Source organism: Macaca thibetana, chromosome 19 (assembly GCF_024542745.1).
Source record: "Macaca thibetana thibetana isolate TM-01 chromosome 19, ASM2454274v1, whole genome shotgun sequence".
In the NCBI taxonomy this organism is placed as follows: domain Eukaryota; kingdom Metazoa; phylum Chordata; class Mammalia; order Primates; family Cercopithecidae; genus Macaca; species Macaca thibetana.
The window spans coordinates 3,592,551-3,606,958 of NC_065596.1; the positions used below are offsets into that span (position 1 = coordinate 3,592,551).

The window sequence follows — 14,408 nt, forward strand, 5'->3', positions numbered from 1 at the left end:
TATGTTTGGGAAGAATTTGAGAAGTATTGGTTTCAATTCTTCTTTAAATTCTAGGTAGAATTCACCTATGAAGGTCTGCCTTCATTGACTTTTTCTGTTAGCAGCTTTTGATGAATGATTCACTCTCTTACTTGTTACACATATTTTGAGATTTTCCAGTTTTTCCTGAGTCAGCGTAGACAATTTTTATGTTTCTGGAAATTTGTTTGTTTCATCAGGGTTATCTAATTTGTTTACTTATAATTGTTCATAGTATTCTCTTTTAATTCTTTTTGTTTCTTTAAGGATTGTAAATCATATCTGCATTTTTATTTCTCTTTAGTTATTTCTGTCGTCTCCCTTTTTGTTGTTGCCAGTGTGGCTAAATATTTGTCAATTTTTCCAATTTTTTCAATGAGTCAACATTTGGTTTTTTAATTCTGTCTATTGTTTTTCTGTTCTCTCCTTTATTTTAGTCTTCATTATCTTATTTCTATGTGTATTTTATTTCTAATCTTTATTATGTCCTTTCTTCTATTAGCTTTTGGTTTAGTTACTCTTTTTCTAATTACTCCAGGTATAAAGTTAGGTTATTGACTGGAGGTCTTTCTTTTTTTTACTGTAGGCATTTAAAGGAAGTATGTTGTTTAGTTTCCACCATATTTGTGAATCTTCAAGTATGGACTAGACTCAAACAGCCCCTTTCCCTATCCCAATCACATCTATTAATGTACTAATTAATTTATTTAACTAGCTAGTATTTTGATTTATGAGAATATTAGGAGTTTTATGTGCACATAATACATATACTTATTTGTCAAACAAATGTATTTATTGGCAGTTGCTTACATGGTGCTAGAGCTGCAACTATGAGTAAAATAAAATACTCTTGTTCACAGAGCAAACATACTACTTGCAGATTCACTCCCAAGTATTTATTGAGCAGTTTTAAGTGCCTAGAACAAAGCAAGTGATAAAGAAGCACCTCTTTACTTTTATTTGTTGAATGGTAGAGATAGGTATAGAGGAGGGCACTCAATCCAGGCTGGGGAGGAGGGAGGCTAGGTTGGCAGGATGTGGAGTGAGAAAGACCTCATAAAGGAAGTGATTAACTGAGTGGTAAATTTAGCTGTATAGGAAAGAAAGAGTTTAGGGCAGGCCTTCAGAGACCTGACACTGAGAAAGACAGCAGAATGTACATTTCGGAAGTGAGCACGGCACTGAGTATGTAGCAACAACAGCACTCCTTTCACCTGGAAAGGTAGAGAGGAGGCAATACATTTCTGGCTGGTGGGGTCTGACAGAGACAGAAAACATGCTTCACCCACTTTTCTGAGTTGCAAGCAACATGGACTATAATTAAGATTTGAGACGCATAAACACAGTGCTTTCCAGATGTTCTATAAATGCAAGTTGCTTGGATATTAAAAAATCGCACTGTCTAAGTTAGTCCCAAGGTCACATTGTTTCAGAAAATGCAAATGTCCATTGTGTTATTGTGAAGAGGATGAGAGGTCACAGTTTTCCAGGAGGTTTGGGCAGTGTTTCATTTGTGCATCTTGGGGAATTCATGCTCAGAAAACGCCTTGAAAACTGCTGCGTCAGCACTCATGTGGCACGAATGCTTTCTGGTTTGTCAAACAGACCTGAGTCTCCCTGAAGTTCCTCTGCTCTCCTGAGAACACCCCATGACTTCCAAATGATGAACAGCCCCGGCTCCTTCCTCTTTGTCTACTTCCCAGTAGGTGTGAGTGGGGTGAGCTGAGCTCAGGGTAAGGAAATCTGGCCCTGGACACCTGAGAACAGTGGAAGGGCTGTCCTCCCCCATCTCCATCTCCTCTATATGACCACCACAGTTGTTTCTTTTCCCTTGTCTAAGAGAAATTTATCTTCCAAAACATAAATCCATTGGAACACAAATATTTAACATTAAAAACCCTCAATGTCAGAGACTTGAGAATCAGTTCTAGAAAAATTAGAAGGGCATCTTTGGAAATAATCTTTAAGAGAGAAAGGGGTGAACCAACTTGCAAAATACAAGTGTCCAGTGACCATCTTCCCATAGAAACACCAAGTTTGCAAGGATCCATATGCAAAAGTACCTTTGCAAGGGCTAGGAAATCCAGGACTTCATCTAAGAGATGGAAAGATAGTTCCCAATATGCTAGCCAATAAAAGAGATACATCATGTAAACAGAATGAAAGATGAAAACATATGATCATCTCAATAGATGCAGAAAAAATACTTGATAAAATTTAACATATCAACTTTCCTCAACAAATTGGTATAGGAGGAACACATTTCAACATAAATAGCAACAAATTAGGTATAGAAAGAGCATATTTCAACACAATAAAGAAGATATATAACAAAACCACAGCTAACAAATTAAACACCAAATTAGGTATAGATAGAACATATTTAAACATGATAAAGAACATATTCACATCAACAAATTCAGAGCATCCAAATTGATTTAAAAAAAGAGGTCAAAATTGTTCTTGTCTGCAGACATCATCATCTTACATAAAGAAACCCAAAGGACTCCACAAAAACTATATTCATTCTCCAACAGCAGTATTTCAATTAATTTATAATTCTCAGCAATAGAATTTGAGGGCTAATTTTTGCTAATTGGTGTGTGTTTCAGAGGAAGGATGGTCCAGAGTTCCCCTCTCTGCCATCCTGTAGATACTACTCAGATAGTAACAGTTCCAGCACTAGAATATCTCCTCTTTTTTTTTTTTTTTTTTTTTTTTTTTTTTTTTTTTTTTTTTGAGACAGAGTCTTGCTCTGTCACCCAGGCTGGAGTGCAGTGGCCGGATCTCAGCTCACTGCAAGCTCCGCCTCCCGGGTTCACGCCATTCTCCGGCCTCAGCCTCCCAAGTAGCTGGGACTACAGGCGCCCGCCACCTCGCCCGGCTAGTTTTTTTTTTTTTTTTTTTGTATTTAATAGAGACGGGGTTTCACCGTGTTTGCCAGGATGGTCTCGATCTCCTGACCTCGTGATCCGCCCGTCTCGGCCTCCCAAAGTGCTGGGATTACAGGCTTGAGCCACCACGCCCAGCCTAGAATATCTCCTCTTGTCCTTTTATAACAAAACCCACTCCCCATTGCCTACCATACTTACTTTAGACCTAATATTTTGCCACCACTGATTTCTTCTCTATTTTCGTAAATTTACCTTCCCAGGAAAATATAGAAAGTTTTGTGATTGACTTTTTTTTTCCACTCAGCATAATTTCTTGAAGATTTTTCCAAGTTGTTTTTGTGCCTCAAATACATTTCTCTTTATTGCTGAATAGTATTTATCTAATTCTCTTTTCAGTCCTATCACTTTTTCACTTTCCTAATTCTGCAGCTGTGTTGTTTGGTGCATAAATATTTTAGATTATGTCTTCTAGATAGATTGATTCTTTTATCATTATATCATATTCTTTTAAGTCTCTGGTAATTTTCTTTTCTTTGAAGTCTACATTATATGATCTTAGGTTAGCCACTTCTGCTTTCCTTTGATTAATACTTGAATAATATACCTGAGTTTTCTGATGTGAGCTCTACAAGAAGGCTTTTCCACATTGACTCTGGGCCAGGGTATTGTGGGAAGTCAGGGACCCCAAATGGAGGGACTAGCTGAAGCTGGCAGAAGAACATAAATTGTGAAGATTTCATGGACATTTATTAGTTCCCCAAATTAATACTTTTATAATTTCTTACACCTGTCTTTACTGCAATCTCTGAACATAAATTGTGAAGATTTCATGGACATTTATCACTTCCCCAATCAATATTCTTATATTCTTATAATTTCCTATGCCTGTCTTTACTTATCTCTTAATCCTGTCATCTCCGTAAGCTGAGGATGTATGTCGCCTCAGGATCCTGTGATGATTGCATTATCTGTACAAATTGTTTGTAAAACATGGGTGTTTGAACAATATGAAACTTGGGCATCCTAAAAGAACAGGATAACAGTGATTTTCAGGGAATAAGGGAGATAACCATAAGGCCTGACTGCCTGCAGGGCTGGGCAGAACAGAGTCATATTTCTCTTCTTACGAAAGTGAATAGGAGAAATATCACTGAATTCTTTTTCTCAGCAAAGAACAGCCCTGGGAAAAGAATGCATTGCCAGGGGGAAGCCTCTAAAATGGCCGCTCTGGGAGTGTCTGTCTTATGCAGTTGAAGATAAGGGATGCCCTGGTCTCCTGCAGTGCCCCAAGCTTGCTAGGACTAGAAAATTCCAGCCTGGTGAATTCTAGTGAGACCGGTTCTCTGGTCTTGAGCCCTGTTTCCTGTTAAGATGTTTATCAATGACAATGCGTGCACAGTGGGACATGGAACCTCATTAGTAATTCTAATTTCATCCTGGCCTTGTGATCTTGCTCTGCTCCCATTTGCCTTGTGGTATTTTATTGCCTTTGAAGCATGTGATCTCTGAGACCCACGCCCTATTTGTACACTTCCTCCCCTTTGAAGATCACTAATAAAAACTTGCTGGTTTTGCAGCTCAAGTGGGCATCATGGAACCTGCCAACATGTGGTGTCATCCATGGAGACCCAACTGTAAAATTTATTTCTTTTGTACACTTTCTCTTTATTTCTCAGACTGGCAGACACTTAGGGAAAATAGAAAAGAACCTACATTGAAATATTGGGGGCTGGTTCCCAATATTTGGGGATCTCCTCATTGTGAGAACGTTAATGCCAACAAGGCAATGAGACGTTTTGGAAGTCTTTCTTTCATGTATTTCTCTTAGAGTTATTTATAAAGAGTAAACTCTTTTGTGTTCTAGAAATTCAGTAAAATTACATGATAAAAAAGTGTTTCTACACACCAATAGCAAATTTTCTGAAAAAACAAAATAACATCATTTACAATAGCTCCAAAAGAGTAAAACACCTAGAAATAAATTTAACCAAAGTGAAATATTCCTATAATCAAAACTGCAAAATACTGATTATAGAAATAAACACACATAAATAGAAAGAAACCTCATGTTCACGCATTAGAAAAACTAATGTTGCTAAAATGTTCATACTACTCAAGGCAAACTACAGATTCAATGTCATCCTTATCAAAATGGCAATGACATTCTCCACAGAAATAGAAAAAAAAATCCAAAAATTGTATAGAACCACAAATGACCACACATAGCCAAACAATCATGGGAAAAAAAAAAAAAGCTGATGGCATCACACTAACTGACTTCAAAACATACTGCAAAACTTTAAGGACTAAAACAACATGGTAGATGCATAGGCCGATGCAACAGAATAGAGAGCCCACAAATAAATCCACACATCTACAGCAAACTGACTTTTGAACAAAAATGCCATGCACACACAATAAGAAAAGGACAACTTCTTTAATAATCGGTGCTTGGAAAACTGGATATCAACATGCAGAAAAATAAAACTACACCCTTGCCTCTTACCACATGCAACAATTACTCAAAATGAATTAAAGTCTTAAGTGTTGGATGTGAAGCTATGAAACTACTGGAAGAAAACATAGGAAACAATATCCATGGCATTTGTCTAGGCAAGGACTTTTTGAACAAAACTTCAAAAGCATAGACTACCAAAGCAAATATAGACAAATGCCATTACATGCAACTGAGAAGCTTCTGCATGTCAAGGGAAATAGATAACAGAGCAAAAAGACAACCTACAGAGTGAGAGAGTATATTTGCAAACGATAATGCTGATACAGAGCTAATACCCAAAATACATAAGGAGCTCAAACAACTCACAAACAACAACAAGGCCCAAAACCTTGATTTCCAAATAAGCCAAAGACTCGGATAGACATTTCTCAAAAGAAGGCATACAAATGACTAACAGATACATGAGAAAATGCTCAATATTACTAATCATCGGGAAAATGCACCTCAAGCCAATAAACATGAAAAAAGCTCAACATGACTGATTATTAGAGAAATACAAATCAAAACCACAATGAAATACCAACTTACACCAGTCAGAATGGCGATTATTAAAGAGTCAAGAAAGAACAGATGCTGGAGAGGCTGTGGAGAAATAGGAACATTTTTACACTGTTGGTGGGAATGTAAATTAGTTCAACCATTGTGGAAGACAGTGTGGTAATTCCTCAAAGATCTAGAAACAGAAATACCATTTGACCTAGCAATCCCATTACTAGGTATACACCCAAAAATATATAAATCATTCTGTTACAAATATACATGTACAAGTATGTTCATTGTGGTGCTACTCACAATAGCAAAGACATGGAATCAACCCAAATGCTCATCAATGAGAGACCGGATAAGGAAAATGTGGTAGATATACACTGTGGAATACTATGCAACCATAAAAAGAAATGAGATCATGTCCTTTGCAGGGACATGGATGGAGCTGGAGGCCATTATTCTCAGCAAACTAATCCAGGAACAGAAAACCCAATACTGCATATTTTCACTTATCAGTGGGAACCGAATTATGAGAACATGCAGACACATGAAAGGGCAATAACACAAACTTGGGCATGTCAGAGGGTGGGGGATTGGAGGAGGGAGAGAATCAGGAAGAATAGCTAATGGATGCTGGGCTTAATATTTAGATGATGGGATAGTCCGTGCAGCAAACCACCAAGGCACACATTTACCTACGTAGCAAACCTGCACATCCTGCACATGTATTCTGGAACTAAAAATACAATAAAAAATCAAAAAATATGCATCAAATTTTCAACAGTGATTTTTTTGAGGAACATGTTTACGGGAGTTATGAATTGTTTAAATTCAATACTCATCTCTAAATTGTTTAAATTTCTTACTATGAGAATGTGTTACTTATAAAATCAGTAAAAAATAATAAAAAGATTCCTATTTAAGGAAAAAACAAATGCTATCAAAACAACAACTCCATGGTAATGTGTCACTTCAGTCAGAATGTCTCCCCTCAAAAAATAAAAAGACAGCAAGTATTCGTAAGCATATGGAGAAAAGGGAGCACTTATAAACAGTTATAGAAAATAATATAAAAGTTTCTCAAAAAAATTTAAAAATAAGTGTCATATGATCCAACAATCCCAGCACTGGGTATATTAGCCAAAAGAAATAAGATCAGTATGTCCAAGAGATAGCCACACTCCTATGTATGTTATGTTAGGTGAAATAAGCCAGGCAGAAAAAGACAAGTACCACTTGATCCCACTCATGCATGCAATTGATAAACTTGTTCTCATGGAAATTACAGTAGAATAGTGGTTGTGAGAGGATAGGGAGGGGAGGGCACAGGGGAAAGGAAACAGGTTTGTTAATAGGTACAAAACTACAGCCTTGAGGTGATAGAACTACGTGAATGTTTGTTTAAGCCTTTAAATACAAGGGAAGAGGTGGACTCAATAATTTGTGATGAGTCTACATTTACTGGGCCAAGGTTGAGCCCTAAGTTTAGAAAAGAACTCAGGAATGCCTGTCTAGAGCCTGGTCAAAGAGAATCTTCATCTTCATCAATATGCACATGTATGTATATGGCATGTGGACATGGATACACATGTATGTGGTGGAGGCTGAGCTATGGAGATTCTGCAAAACTCAAGCCCCAGCTTGCAGAAACAGACTTGGGTAGGTCACTCTTGAGACTCTATGGTATTGTTGATACTGGAAAACCTAAGGGCTCTGGCCAACAACAGGACCATTGGATTTATCCTGTGGAATATATTGGTGATCTTGAATGTCTTCTCTGCTGTAGTAACTTCACTCTCTCATGACCCATCACATTGATAGCTGTCCCCATGATAGTTCCTCTGAATCTTTTACATTATATTCCTTGGAGCACTTTGTATTTCTACTCTGGTGTCAAAAGTTTTCACTCTTCTCCCAAACAACTATCATCCAGATGCACTCCTCTGCCATCTCTCTCTGTTGCAGTGAAGGACACCCCGTCACTCAGATGCTCACACAGGACACCTTGTCCTCATCCTGACTCCCCTCTTCTCTGCACCCAAAGGCATCAGCAAGTCCCATGGCCTCTGCCTGCAGCACAGATCCTGAGCCCAACCCCATCTCTCCATCTCCACCTCCACTGCTTCCCCGGGTCCAGTCATCGCCATCCTCAGCCTCAATCACTGTCATATTCTCCCACCCAGTCTCCCTACTTTGCCCTATTTCTCACATGGCAGCCTCTGACCTTTTATATTAAAATTAGACTCTATTATAGCAATGGCTCCATGCATCATCAGACCCATGGTGGCCTTCACCCCTTCCCACATCCTCTCTGGCCATTTTTTCACAGAGTTAGGCCACTGTGACCACTGCCTAATCCTCACACTCACCACTCTCACTGCCAAATAGCATTGACTTGGTATTCTTAATATTTTGTAAGCATCTATAAGGCTGGGTGTATCTAAAAAGACTTTGTCTACCTTGACATTCTGTAAAGATGACTTGACCTCTGCGTACTCCTCTTTGGCAGTACTAAACTTGTCATTGAGTTGGCATCCTTCTATATCTGAGAATCCAGTGTTTCCACAAGCTTCTTTTATGTTTTCCATAAAGTTAACTCCTAAGGAACAGACCCACCAATAAGCCGATGAGAGACGGACACACTGGTGTCTTTTCCTGGAGATGGCAGAAGGTGAGGCATGGACTCAGGTCAGGGAACAGCAGCTCCACCACCATTTTGCCCAGCTTTCCAAGGATCAGCCCAGGGCCCAACCCCTCAGAGGATGGCAGCCGCTCCATGGCACTGCAGCCACCACAGGGCTCTGCCCAGTAACCATGGATTCTGAAGCCATAACAAACCCCAGAGAATGCCCCAACATTCTGCTTGGAACCCAACCAGCAACTGGCATCTTAGGTTGGTCAGTTATATGCTTAGTGACAGGGGGATATTTGTAAGTAAAAGATGCTTATCTCTATTACTGTTTAATGATTATTCTTTACCTCTTTTTTGTTATTTTATATTATTATAAAATTAAAATGTAGTAAAATCTGCAGGTGTAAAGTGAATGGCTTTACAGATTTTTTTTTTTTTTTTTTTTTGAGATGGAGTCTTGCTCTGTCCCCCAGGCTGGAATGCAGTGGCACGATCTCAACTCACTGCAAGCTCCGCCTCCCAGGTTCACACCATTCTTCTGCCTCAGCCTCCCGAGTAGGTGGGACTACAGGCACCCACCACCGTGCCTGGCTAATTTTTTGTATTTTTAGTAGAGACAGCGTATTTTTAGTAGAGACAGGTTTCACAGGTTTTAATAGAGACAGGTGTTAGCCAGGATGGTCTCGATCTCCTGAACTCATGATCCACCTGCCTCGGCCTCCCAAAATGCTGGAATTACAGGCATGAGCCACTGCACCTGGCAGCTTTACAGCTTTTTAAAACTTTATATCACTTAAAGTATCTGACAAGTCCTATCAATATATAGATCATGTTCATTCACACTTAAAATACTCCCTTGTAACTTTTCAGCTAATATTCACCCATCCCACCTCATGCAGCCTGTTTTGATTTTTATTAACATACGTCAGTGTGTCCAGTTCTCCAACTTCATAGAAGTTAGATAAATCATGTTATGAAGCAAAAGGGGCTCGCTGTCTGATACACTAGAAGCCAATGCTGTGACACTGGGTTTTTGAGAAAAGAAAAGCTTTAGACTGCAAGTTCACTCCTAAGGAGTCAGGTGTCAAGCTCAAGTCTGCCTCCCCATGCTGGCTTCAAGGCAGCGTTTGTATTAGAAAAGGTACAGAGGGTGTCTTCTGAGATGAGCAGGTTATTGGTGGAGGGAAAGGGGAAGTCTGGAAGGTCCTTGGGCATGAGCAGTTATCTCTATATGCTGACTCATGTTGCATGTGCAAATTAGGGGAAGGTAGTATAAAACATGCCATGGAAATTTAGGCTGTAACATCATTAGTTTAGTTTGTTTTTTTTTTAATTCCTTGGGCAATAAATTTAATCCCCCTTGTCCTACGTGCATTCTTCCATCATGAGGAATTAGGGAAAATGTCCACTCTAGCTTCTTCCTTCTGACTAGGGGTGCAGGTCTCAATGTGAGGAATCAAATTGTTTCATATTAAGTTGAAGATATTTTCTAATGTCTGGTTCAACATTGACATTTTGCATCACTAGTGCATTGCTTTTGAAAAACAGTTTTGACATAGCATTGGAAGCAGCATTACCAGATGACCAGATATACAACAATGAATATTAACAGTAGATAAAGTTCCAATTTGACTATGCCCTGGAGCATAGATCAAATTCTGTGTGGGGTCAGGGAAAATAAATCTGAGAACCACCTGGTACCTCCTTCTTCTCTAAGAATTTGTGGTAGCCAATAAGTTTGTCTTATTATTTCTAAATGTCTTTTAACTTCAGAAGATGTATTGATGTAAACACAACATGCTGTGTTAGCTATAACAACATCAAACTCCTCTCTGCTCCACCAATATGTGGTCTAAGGATATTCTGTTATCCTGAACTACCCTGCCTTAAAAGTCTAAAATTTTTGTTGGGTAGCTAAGGCTTCAGTTGCCTCATTCGCTAAGTTATCTAGAGTGACTGACAGATTTCTAACCCTATATTCATAAGGGACCACTCCCCACCATGGTGATAGATATCTGCCAAACACAGGCCAAAGTCTGTCTTCTTGGTTTTCAGGTAGGGTTTGTCTAGTCCTGGAAAACAATTCTAAGAAACTGGTTCAGTGCTGAGTGACACTGGAAATACAAATAGACATGGGAGTAGCCAGATAACCTAATAGACAAATACCTCTCATGTGCCAGCTGTCAACACATTCCCAAGCCCATGGGTGGTTGATATATTGACAAACAAATGTATATGCAGGAGGTGCACATAAAGTCCCTGACACATTCTGAAAGTTACATATTTGGTTTAATGGTAGCAGGGACAGGTGCGTTATAGTTTTCTTTCGAAGTGTAATTTCTCTGTTTCGGATTCCCCATTTTTACCAAAGACAAATCATAGTATGATAAATTTGTGTGCAAAATAAGCTTCACACGAAAAGCTCATTTCTTTTACTGCTTCCTCTTTTCTGCTGAATATCGGGTCAGCAATCCTCATGCAGCTTTTTACCATAGAGTCCCGGAAAGTTTTTTTAGTGCAATGGTATAATCTCTGAAGTTATCAGAGTTGTATTTAAGAGTACTTGTCAAAATCCTTTTCACGAAAAGTAATTTTAATTATAGATGATTGCAATTGTTTTTAGAAAAGAATTCAAAAGAGTAACTCGGATGACAAAAACTTAGAATAGCCATGATTAAAATCTGATGAAAGTATTCAATTGGCAAGAAATTTAATTTTTTAATTATATGAAGCATATAGAATTATGACTGATAACATCACATTAGGACCAGTAGAATTTTGTAAATTGTATGAAATCCTTGGGATACTTAGACTAATAATATATCTATACAGATATAACTTCAGAAAAGATTTAACACAAAGTATGACCAATATCACATTAGATTTTTATAAATCTTTATAATTTTTGGAAATTTTGTATCAATAACATATCCATATATATAACCAAAAGAAGATCAATGTTATTTATGATTTAATAATGCCCGCCTACAGTTTTCCAAATGTCTTACCGAAGATGTCAAAGGTTCAAAACACTTAATCAAAACAGAATCACAGGTCATTTTAAAATAATAGTTATTCATTTAGCTAGAGTGATAACCAAAAGACCCCAAAAGCAATACAGAAAGTTCCACCAATATAAAAACCTTAACACTGTTACTGCTCAGTTTTCCCAAGCAACTGTGAAAACCAATAAAGACAACACAGGATTATCTTGATAAAATGTAAAATTTTTACTTTTAGGCCAGTCACCAAAAAGGTAAAGAGAAACCTCCTGTAGTGTGATTGCTTCTTTTTATAGAATGTTCATTTAGATAACTTGGAAGTCAAACCTGATAAAAAGGGTACTTGCATTTGGTTATACACAGGAAGAATGTGTCCAGGGTCTTGTGAGAATGTTGCATTATAGAAAAAGGTGAACAAGAAAACTAGTACCTTGAGCAGGGAGACACATGACTCCTAAAGACAAAGTGGGAAGTTCCCTGGCTACATGAAACAATTCATATCAAAAAGTCACAAGTACAAAATCATGTTAATTTGAGGAAAATACTGCTTTTAAGATAAACATTATAGTGTTATACCATAACAGGAGAATTAGAACTAGGGGGAAAATGTTACAGGAGCTGAAGAAAAAGTTGAATGAACTTCAAAGTTGAAGGAAAGAGGTATCATTGCAGCCCAGCAAAAAGATATGTCTTTTCAAGGGAAAAAGGAAGAGAAGTCAATGATGTGATCTTCAAATCATACACGTATCAAGATACAGGAAAAGTTGAAATTCTGAGACATAAATCTGAGAATTTTTTAAAAAGCAGATTTCAAAATTAAAAGTTAATATTTCTTGAAATCTCATTGAGAGCAAATCAATACTTTAAGAAAAACTTGATTTAATCAAAATTTTTAGTTTTGTATTAGTGTATTTTTAATATTACAGCTAATTTTAAGAAAATAGTATAAACAAATCAATGTCAAACAGTTTTGACTGCAAGGTAAGATTTCCGTACACATTTATAACATCTTACAATTTTTTATTGTCTTTTCCAAGTTTGTATATCCATTCAGATTTACCTATTATTTCTATCCTCTCAAGTTAAAATAGTCCTTAAAAACCTCTAGACCAGGCAAAATCACTTTTCCTTAAACAAGACCCATATTCTCACGTCTGCTAGTAACTTTTCTTACCAAAAACATATCCTACTTTTCTTATACATTTTACATACAGAATTGTTTCTCTTGTATATAGTTGTTTCAATTCTATATATTAATTAGAATATTAAAAGTGTTTTTTTTTTTTTTTTTTTCCCCTACAGAGTCTCCCTTTGTGTGATCTCGGCTCTGTGCAACTTCCACTTCCGGGATTCAAGCCATTCTCCTGCTTCAGTCTCTTGAGTAGCTGGGATTACGGTTGTGTGTCACTGCATCCACCTAATTTTTTTGAGATGTTTATTATTTACTGTTTTAATAACATTGCTGCATATATATGATGGACAGATAATATTCAGGTTATTGTAATGTTTTAAAATATGCTATAAGTGGTATGATACTCTAATATGGTTGTGTAACTTTCCCCCTCAACATGAATTTTTGGGGATTTATCCATGTTGATACTTGTAGGCTTAAGTTCATTTAGTAAAAATTTATTACAGTTCATTCATTCATTTGCCTGTTGAGGCACATTTAGGCTCTTTGTTTTCTTCTGTCATAAACAACACTAAAATGAATAGCTCATGTCTCCACCTGCATGTGGTAGGGGTTCCTGCAGAGAATGTATCTAGAAGAGGAATTGCTGAATTCAAGAGTAGGTGCAACTTTTATTTTACCAGGAATTTTGAAATTGCTTCCTAAAGCTCTATCAAAAAAAACCTTGACATTTTTCTTTAATGTGATAATTCCAGCAAACACCATTTCTATGATTTCAAGTAGCTTATTCAAATTATGTATCTTCAGTGATATATATTCAATATCTTGAATAGATTGAATCAAGTACATCAGGGTAGAAAAAACCCTACATGGATATTAATTTTGTTCAATACTTTAAGTTCTGGGGTACATGTACAGGAATGTGCAGGTTTGTTACATAGCTATATACGTGCCATGGTGGTTTCTTGCACCCGTCAAACCATCATTTACATTAGGTATTTCTCCTAATGCTACCCCTCCCCTAGCCCCTCACCCCCTGACAGGCCTTGGTGTGTGATGTTCCCCTCCCTGTGTCCATGTGTTCTTATTGTTCAACTCACACTTATGAGTGAGAACATGCAGTGGTTGGTTTTCTGTTCTTGTGATAGTTTGCTGAGAATGATGGTTTCCAGTCATCCATGTCCCTGCAAAGGACATGAACTCATCCCTTTTTATAGCTGCATAGTATTCCATGGTGTATATGTGTCACATTTACTTTATCCAGTCTATCATTGATGGGTATTTGGGTTGGTTCCAAGTCTTTGCTATTGTTAACAGTGCTGCAATAAGCATATGTGTGCATGTGTCTTTATAGTAGAATGATTTATAATCCTTTGGGCACTCTCAATTCACTGCAACCTCCAACTCCGGGGTTCAAGCAATTATCATGCCTCAGCCTCTCAAGCAGCTGGGACGGGCGCTCGCCACCATGCCTGACTAATTTTTTGTATTTTTAGTAGAGACAGGGTTTTGCCATGTTGACCAGGTTGGTCTCGAACTCCTGACCTCAGGTGATCCACCTGTGTCAGCCTCCCAAAGTGCTGGGATTACAGGCGTGAGCCACCACACCTGGCCTCAGGTGTCCTTTTTATACTTTATGTTCTTGTTAACATTGTTAAAAATTAGTTGACTGTAAGTATTTGGGTTCATTTCTGGGTTTGCTATTCTGTTCCATTGGTCTATATGC

The 14,408-nt window shown here is 37.7% G+C and overlaps 1 protein-coding gene across 5 annotated transcripts in view; it reads right to left on the reverse strand.

The window, feature by feature from the left end:
* The window catches only part of LOC126942199 (zinc finger protein 429-like), a 234,312-nt gene that overhangs the window by 157,086 nt on the left and 62,818 nt on the right, over positions 1–14,408 (reverse strand). The gene's annotated exons all lie outside the window — the stretch shown is intronic.